Source organism: Penaeus chinensis, chromosome 30 (assembly GCF_019202785.1).
Source record: "Penaeus chinensis breed Huanghai No. 1 chromosome 30, ASM1920278v2, whole genome shotgun sequence".
In the NCBI taxonomy this organism is placed as follows: Eukaryota; Metazoa; Arthropoda; class Malacostraca; order Decapoda; family Penaeidae; genus Penaeus; species Penaeus chinensis.
In genome coordinates, this window is record NC_061848.1 from 13,150,368 (window position 1) to 13,157,867 (window position 7,500).

Below are 7,500 nucleotides of genomic sequence, written 5' to 3' on the forward strand. Positions count from 1 at the left end.
TTTAACCCTAGACTTGTGAGATTTAATTATCCAAGTAGAAAGTTATTTTGAATGTGTCGTATGTGGTGAGTAACTCTCTCCCGGTTGTCTTTGTTCATTTCTGTAAATAAGATTTGTATTGTAATGGCAAGCTACTTCTTTTCTTTTTTCTTTTTTTGTTTGTAATTTACCCATGTAGGTACGTCTGCGCACGGACACACATACAACCATCATGTAATACTCTGAACAATAAGGTCAACATTAAAGTACATTAAAACCGGTCGTTGATTCGCTGTACGATCTGAAAAGCCAAGGATATTTTTCTTTTCCGACGGTTAAGATTCCGAGTAATCGCAGAGCAAAACCAGTTCATCCGGAAATATAATTGGCAACAGGTGTCCCAACTCCGCGGCGCAAGAGGAAAAACAACGATTGCCATGATTTACGGCGAGTCAGTTTATCTTCGGGTCGCTCGTCGAATTTCACACAAAAATAGCTAGTTTATTGGGAAACTGTTTAAGGCCTGTGGACCTGAAGGGTATCATCGAATCATACTTTTCAATCAGACATTAAATATAGAAGCCTCATCGACACTTTCTCTGAAGTTACAATTCAAGTCCAGGTCCAAACGAACGCGGCAAACCATCCTCAACTTGAACTAGGGATGGACCCCAGTACACACCAAACCTTCATATTAGGATAATCTTGTCTACAAAAAATCAGCTTAGACATTTTGTACTGACGCAGCACTGCACTGCATGAACAACCACAGTTCGGAACCAAAAACACCGGGTAATAAGCTTACAAACAACAAGTGGCGTCGAAGTGATCGTTTGGAGCGGCACTCGGGAGCGGGAGGCGTCGACTCCGTGGCTCGGGCTCTCGAGACAGCCTGTTGAAGCTCCAGGGCGGGCTCGCTCCTTTTCAGCTTTCGCGGCGGGGCCGTGGCACTTGCTGAGTCGTCAAACGTTCCTGATATGAATGACGAGACTATTTCGGGAAGGGAAGTGCAGACCGGACGAGGAAAATAGAGCGGTTGCAGGGATGTTTCGAAATGACGGGCGCCGTCATTTTTTTTTTTTTTTTTCTAATTTAGAGTTACTTGGATGTCGAAGAACACTTCTCATCATTCCTCCTTCGTTTTCCTTCCTTCCCCGGCTACTTTTCTTCCCCCGTATCCCTGAACCGCTAGACCAATAACGTTGCCTCGCACGATCTCAGCTACATATTAGCACTTTTTGGGTTTCACAATACAGATATAATGGGCTTAACATTCACGGCAGGAAACTGGGGCTTGGGATTGGCTCTCCCCAGACTGCTCGAGGAATGACGATTCTGGAAGAAGCCTAGCGATTGGCTGAGATGGTGCAAAGTACAACACTAAAACAAAACAAAACTGAATAACAACAAACAGCTAACAAACTAGCATACCCATTCTATACGCGGAAGGGCGATTTATGCGTCACAGTGAATAGTAACATACGCTTACCTTTTAACGCGTTTCGCTTCACTTAATTGTAAATATTCCCCGGCAGATGTAAATAGTATATAAATAAATAAATATATTTCCACCCAGATAAGATCTGGTCTGAAGAAGCTACGGATGAGGTAATAAGGGAACGGCAGTGTGAAATATTGCGGGATTTGCATCTATGGAGCCTTATTTCTTTCCGAGGGCGCAGTAAATGTACATGAATATTAATATTGAGAGATCAATATATATACTGTGTGTGTGTGTATGTGTGTGTGTGTGTGTGTGTGTGTGTGTGTGTGTGTGTGTGTGTGTGTGTGTGTGTGTGTGTGTGTGTGTGTGTGTGTGTGTGTGTGTGGAATCTAGTCGCCCTGCGCGCAAACCAGACAAGGGAGGGAAAGGGTGTTGGAAACCTCGTGCGTGGCATTCACTGACCAAGGAGATCCCCCTCACTCTATACAAATAACAATAGTATGAGAAACGTTTCGCAAATAAGATATTGGGGAGGTATATTTGGAGATCTGTATAATATACAGATAAAAGGATGCTACAACGACCACCTACTTACATGTAGACTATAATATAATCTTTATAATAAAAAAAAATGTTAGGTGAGGAGGTACCATATTTCGGCAACTTTGCTTTTGGTTTGGTTTAAGCTTTTGATTAACTATTAGTTTATGTTTAAGATAGAGGACTGATTCGATTTGGTAACATGGTATTATTTCATGAACATGATAAAGATGATGATTTTAGCTGTGAAGAAAATAATGTCAGTCTTAGTCTCTATCTCTCTCACTCTCACTTTCATTCACTCTTTCTCTTTCTCTTTCTCTTTATTTTTTTTTTTTTTTTTTTTTTTTTTTTTGAACCAGTGATACTTGTAGAAAAGCAATGGATAAGAACGAAAATCTCCAGAGACGTATTTGACCGGTTTTCGGCCATTATCCAAAATATTCTCAGTCATACCTTTCAACATTTGTCGCGATGAACAACAATAATTATAATGTTTGTGATGATGACAATGACGATGATTATATTGATAACGAAGAGGACATGGAGGATATAAATATTGCCAAAACGCTAAGAATGACAATGCCAGCATTCGATACCATGCTGAGCGACGCCCCCCGCCCCCCCCCCCTCCACCCCCACGAGGAGCTCCTTCCATCGGCGTCGCCCTCCGAAAGCAAGCGATGGAACGGCGGGGTGGGCGGGAAGGCGGGGAGGAGCAGGTACAAGCAGGAGTGGGCGATGGACATTTTAAGATCACTATTTTGGCCACTTTCCAAAATTTGGGAACGATGTAAACACTATTATGTAATTAATGACTTGGCTAATTTTATGTCTAGTAAGTGGCGACGCTTGTATACATTTATATTTATGTGTGCTGATAGGGGTGGTCTCACCTGAGAATAATATTTACAGAATCTTGTATTAATAAAATTGTAGTCTGAATCACCCCTCCCCCCCCTTCCCCGTTCCTTCAATCTCAGTCTGTCTTTCTCTCTGTCTGTCTCTGTCTCTGTCTCTGTCTCTGTCTCTCTCTCTTTCTTTTTCTCACTCTTTCTTTTTCTCTCTCTTTCTCTTTCTCTTTCTCTTTCTCTTTCTCTTTCTCTTTCTCTTTCTCTTTCTCTTTCTCTCTTTCTCTTCTCTTTCTCTCTTTCTTTTTCTTTTTTCTTTCTCTTTCCCTTTTTTTCTCTTTCTCTTTTTTTCTTTCTCTTGCTCTTTCTCTCTCTCTTTCTCTCCAGTTAAAATGTCCGGATGTAAAGGATTAACCTCTATTTCTTAACATTCAACACACTAAAGACTATATAACTGTCTTGGCCATAACAAGGAAATCGTATTGCCGCTTTCACCCAAAAAAGGGGAGAAACATTATTTTTGTTCATTTCAGTTTTACGTTAATATGGCTATTGAAAAAAAACTGAAATTCCAAAATCATAAACTTCGTGAATTCTAACGAGTTCTTATAAGGAAATTTCTAAATTGAAATTGAAAGTATTATAACATTATTTCGATGAATACGCAGTTTTAACTATTCCAATCTCGTGCACCTAAAACCTCCAGAATTCAACATACACTCTGATCTTCACATTATATTTTCACATCATACCACACTGTCCTGTTACCCTGTCAATAAACAACCGCAATAACAGTGATCAACATGCAAGAAACCCAGGATATTGGCGGCTATTTTCTCCCCACTTCTACATGCAGCCCGGCTTCGCTTGCACCATCCCGCCATTGTGAATCTTGTCTCGAGGTTACGTGCAAGGCAATCCGCGAATCCTAACGTACACGGCACACGTACACGTACACGTACACATGCACATACACATATACATACACATACGTATACACAAGCATATACTGAACATATATACACACATACAGAACACGTATACACATATACAAACCCATCTCCTTTATGCATAAACATAGACATACAGAAAACACACACACACGCGCGCGCACACACACACACACACACACACACACACACACACACACACACACACACACACACACACACACACACACACACACACACACACACACACACACCTAATTCGATCCTTCTCTTAATTCCATGCCATTGAATTACTAATAAATACCATGTAAGTTATCTACCTCTAATTACACAATAAACCGGATTACTGAGAACTAATATAATAGCACAGTTGGCATTGTCCCGTTAAGTCGTATTTTTTAGAAACGCTTTTGATTTTGAACATGGAATTATAACGCTGGATTTTTCCGGTTAAGTTTATTACCATACACGTAGAAAGCTACTGATCGTGCAAATGAAACAAACTTCCTGGGGTTGCACATTGCGACAGGCACTTCCATCACGCTGCAGTCACTTGGGAAGATAAAGTGAGTCTAAAAAAATGTAGAAAGTAAAATTCACCGGGACGATATACTCGGAGCTGTGGACTAAAGATAGATGCAAAAATATAACTCTTTTCTCTATCCCTCCCTCCTCCTCTTTTATTTTCTTCCTCCTCTTCCTAGTTTCTCTCTCCTTCTCCTTCTTCTCTTTCTAATTCTTCTTCTTCTTCTTCCTCCTCCTTTCCTCCTCAGTCTCCTTTTCCTTCTAACTCTCCTCCTCCTTTTTCTCTTTCTTCTACTCATCATTTCTTCCTTCACATTCTTCTTCTCCTGCTCCTCCTCTTCTTCATCCTCTTTTTTCTTATTCTCCTGTTCCTCATATTTCTTCTTCTCCTCCTTCTAATTCTCATTCTCCTCCTCCTTTCTTCTACTTCTACTTCAGCTTTTACTTTGCCTTTATCTTCCTTCTTCTTCCTCTTCTCCTACTTCACCTACTTCTTGCCCATGCCCTTGTCCTTGTTCTCCTCCTTCTCCTATTTCTCCTAATTGTCATTTATTCCTTCACATTCTTATTCTCCTGCTCCTTCTCTTCTTCATCCTTCCTCTCCTGAACCTCCTTTTCCTCCTTCCTCTACTCCTTCTCATTCTCCTTCCCTCTTCCTCTCCCTCTCCTTTTCCCTCCCACTCTCCCGCTCCCCCTCCTCTTCTTCTTCCTCCTCTTCCCTTTTCTCTTCGTAGGTCTCCTCTTCCTCTCCCTTTTCCTCCCCCTCTTTCCTTTTCTTTTTGTTTCTTCTTCTTACTTTTTAATTTCGTCTTCATGCTTTTCCTATTTCTCCCTTCCTCGTTTACTCCCCAAATTTCTCTTTTTCTTTATCCCTTTCCTGTTCTTTCTTTCGGTCTTCCTTTCTTTCTTTCTTTCTTTCAATTTTCTGTCTGCGTCTTCTTCTTCTTCTTCTTCTTCTTCTTCTTCTTCTTCTTCTTCTTCTTCTTCTTCTTCTTCTTCTTCTTCTTCTTCTTCTTCTTCTTCTTCTTCTTCTTCTTTCCTCCTCCTCCTCCTCCTCCTTTTCTTCCTCGCCTTGGTCCAATCTTTCCCTTCCCTCCTTTCCCCATTCCCTCTTTCCCTCCTGCCTCTCCCACTTCCAAAACTCCCCCCTCCCCTCCATCTGCCCCCCCCCCCCCAACCCGAGGCCCCTCCGCGCGCCGCCCGTACATCAGCCTTTCTTTCTTCACAGGCCATCGAGAGACACCGGCGATATGCGAAGGCCCTTGATGTGTCGCGCTTTTTTCTCCCTTTAACCACCCGTCTTGATCTATGGGGACGAATTAACGCTCCGAAGAGAGATGCGAAGAGATTAAACTCGTGAGTCTCTTCCCTAAATCCTTCTCGTCGCTTCTTCCATCTTCTTTTTTCAACTTTTTTTTTCTTTCTTTTCGTACATTCCTTGTGTTAACCTTTACCTTTTCTCTCTCTTTCTCATTTTTACCACCTAATGTTTACAGTTTTTCCCCTTCCTCTTTATCTTATTAATACACGCCCCTTTTCTCTATCCCCTTTCGTCCTCTTTCGCCTATTCTTTCTTCCATTCTCCTCGACGTATATCTCCAGCTTCACCTCTTCTCTCTCCTCATGTCTGCTCCTTCTTCTCCTCAGCTTCCCCTTCTCCCTTCCCCTCCCTCATCTCTCCCCTTCCGCCCTTTCCCTTCGCCCTTTCTCTCTCCTCCTCCCCTTCTCCACCTCTCCCCCTCATGTCTGCTTCTCCTCCCTTTCCCCACCCCTCCCCCCTCATCTCTTCCCCTCCCTTTTCCTTCGCCCCTTCTCTCCCCTCCTCCCCTTCTCCACCTCTCCCTCTCATGTCTGCTTCTCCTCCATTTCCCCACCCCTCCCCCCTCATCTCTACCCCTCCCTTTCCCTTAGCCCCTTCTCTTCCCTCCTCCTCCCTTCCATTTTCCCCTTTATCCCGCCAGGAAGACACTCGTGATGGACACCGCCGCGAGCGTACCTGATTTTCTGCCAAATTTAATCGCCTGTTTATGTGGCCGATAAATCCCCAAAACGACGGGGACTTTATGAGCGTTCGTTGTGTGGGGAGAATGCCTTCGGACTCGTGCCTTTGCCTGTCTTTGTGCTTTGTCTACCTCTTCCGTGTTATTCGTTTTCTTTTATGCTCGCTTTCAGGTTTGGTCGTGCTCCTCTCGCTGTCTTGTTGCTTCTCTTTTCTGCTGTTCCCTTTATTCTACTTTTAGCATTCTGGGTCTTTTTCACTTTTTCGTTTTCTTAATTTCCATTGTCTTATTTACTTTTTTTTTTTTACTGATTTTCTACATTTTCTTCTCTTCCATGTCCGTATTTCCTTTGCCTTTGCCCTCTCACTCATCGTTTCTCTATTCCAATCCCGCATTTCTCAACCCTTCCTATTTGTTTTCATCTTTTACCTAAATTCTAATTTGTTGCATCCCCTTATTTTTCTTTCGTTCACTAACTTTTCCATTTTGCATTTTGATCTTTATCTGTTTACCCTTCTTTCGTATCCATTTACCTTATCTCTCGTCTCGTCTTATCATCCTTCTAGTCATTTTATTACACCCTACTTAAAAATTTCTTTGTTTCCGTTTTCCTTAAATAAAGGGAGTTTCTTTCGACTCTTCTTGGCCTTATATTAATTAATCGTCTTCATTTCTACAAATCATGAAGAAAAAATGTTACCGGTTTATAATTTCTTCAATTCCTCTCCAATTCCGCATATTTTAATTCGAGAATTTAATTATTTTTCCGAAGTCAAATTGTATCTTCTCAACCACTAATTTTTTTGCTTTACCAAATCCTTCTTCAGATCTCCCAACCTCTTATCTATCTATCCATCTTCTATTTATTCTGTTCTTAAATTGTAATTTTTACTTTTCATTAGACTTTTCTGAAGATATTCCGCCAGACAGTCTCGATTGTGGAATCAGCGTGTTCTTCTCCACTTCTTTTTGTCAAGCTTTATCTCGTTCTACTTCATATCTCCCATCCCTTTACCAATATGTATTTTTTTTCAGCTTCTACTTTTCTCTGATTCAAGAATTTTCCTTCCTAACGAATCTTCTGTCCCCTATCCTTTTGTTTATATATTCACTCTCCATAAATCAAGATTTTTTTCCTTTTTATGATTCTCCAGTCTCCCATCTTGTTATATATCACTTTTTTTTTGTCTATTTTCCTTAAACCTATAATT

The 7,500-nt window shown here is 41.4% G+C and overlaps 1 protein-coding gene across 2 annotated transcripts in view; it reads right to left on the minus strand.

Moving 5' to 3' along the window:
- LOC125041381 (prestin-like) overlaps positions 1 to 7,500 on the minus strand; it is a 36,251-nt gene that overhangs the window by 21,026 nt on the left and 7,725 nt on the right. The window contains exon 1 of one of the 2 annotated variants that reach the window (XM_047636282.1): positions 785 to 1,438. The exons of the other annotated variant lie outside the window; for it this stretch is intronic. The gene's annotated coding sequence lies outside the window, so the exon portion shown is untranslated. Of the gene's footprint in view, positions 1 to 784; positions 1,439 to 7,500 lie in introns of those variants that run through there. 2 annotated transcript variants of the gene reach the window in all.